Source organism: Schistocerca americana, chromosome 1, assembly GCF_021461395.2.
Source record: "Schistocerca americana isolate TAMUIC-IGC-003095 chromosome 1, iqSchAmer2.1, whole genome shotgun sequence".
NCBI lineage: Eukaryota > Metazoa > Arthropoda > Insecta > Orthoptera > Acrididae > Schistocerca > Schistocerca americana.
The window spans coordinates 136,421,012-136,422,036 of record NC_060119.1 but is presented as its reverse complement, the minus strand read 5'-3'; positions in this window follow the sequence as shown (position 1 = coordinate 136,422,036).

The window sequence follows — 1,025 nt, the reverse complement described above, 5'->3', positions numbered from 1 at the left end:
TATATATTTTTATGAACGTCTGAAATCAAACACGAAAATAAATTGTAAAATTGTTTAGCCACATGCCTATAAAAATGAAGCTTTCGGAAGCTTAGATTTTGTACCTGCCAGATGCAAGTTCACAGATTATATTATGCTACAAAATGAGGCGAACACTGAAGACATTTGTACTTGACTGTATGAGCCTTTTCCTCGAAACTGGTCATGCTACGTCTTGCTGAGTGGTCCTGCATGTTTAAAAAAGAATAATAGTAACGTTAAGATGTATAATTCTGTGCTACCCATAATCCCCTGACGTCTGGTATAGCAACTTGCCATTGTCTTAGGATCCATGAGTTACTCTTTCTGAAGTATCCATAAGACGCTGCAAGTCGTTTGCTATCTGGTTCTATATGTCCCAGCGCTCTGTGGGAAGAGACACGGCTACAGCATGTGTTGCGCTGTGAACATCGGTGAAACGCTCGAGATTTTCGGTGCCTTGTGACCACTTCAGAAGAGGTACTGAACTGAGAGGCAAATACATCTATGCAAAAAGGCTAATAATCGCTGGTAACGTTCATAAATTTAAGAGCAATTAGTGCATGTCATTACTGTAATAGTTCCGTGCTTAGGGAGTACTGGAACAGCTTTCCAGTTCAGTGCTTTATTTTTGCATTTTCTGCAACATTCCTTAACCAGGATTACGATAGTAAATATAGGCAAAAGAGATGTTTAAATAAAAAAGTTCATGAAAGGGATACTACCGATACATATACACATTTTGAAGCATATAGACAAGTAAATTTTCATCAATTACCATAGTGCCAAAATGGCGGAAAGTATTGTGATGTAACCTTATTATGCCACAATGAATTTAACGACGGAATACACCATTTTGACAGAGATGCAATTCCACCAGAGGCTGTGCCACCCTCTTGCTTCTGGTAAAGTAAGTGCTGAACTTAATTAGACCTCAAAGGAAGAAAAAAGGCTGTCCATTCCTGTATGTGAACCATTTCCAGCGAGGAACGCTGGCAGAAAATCTC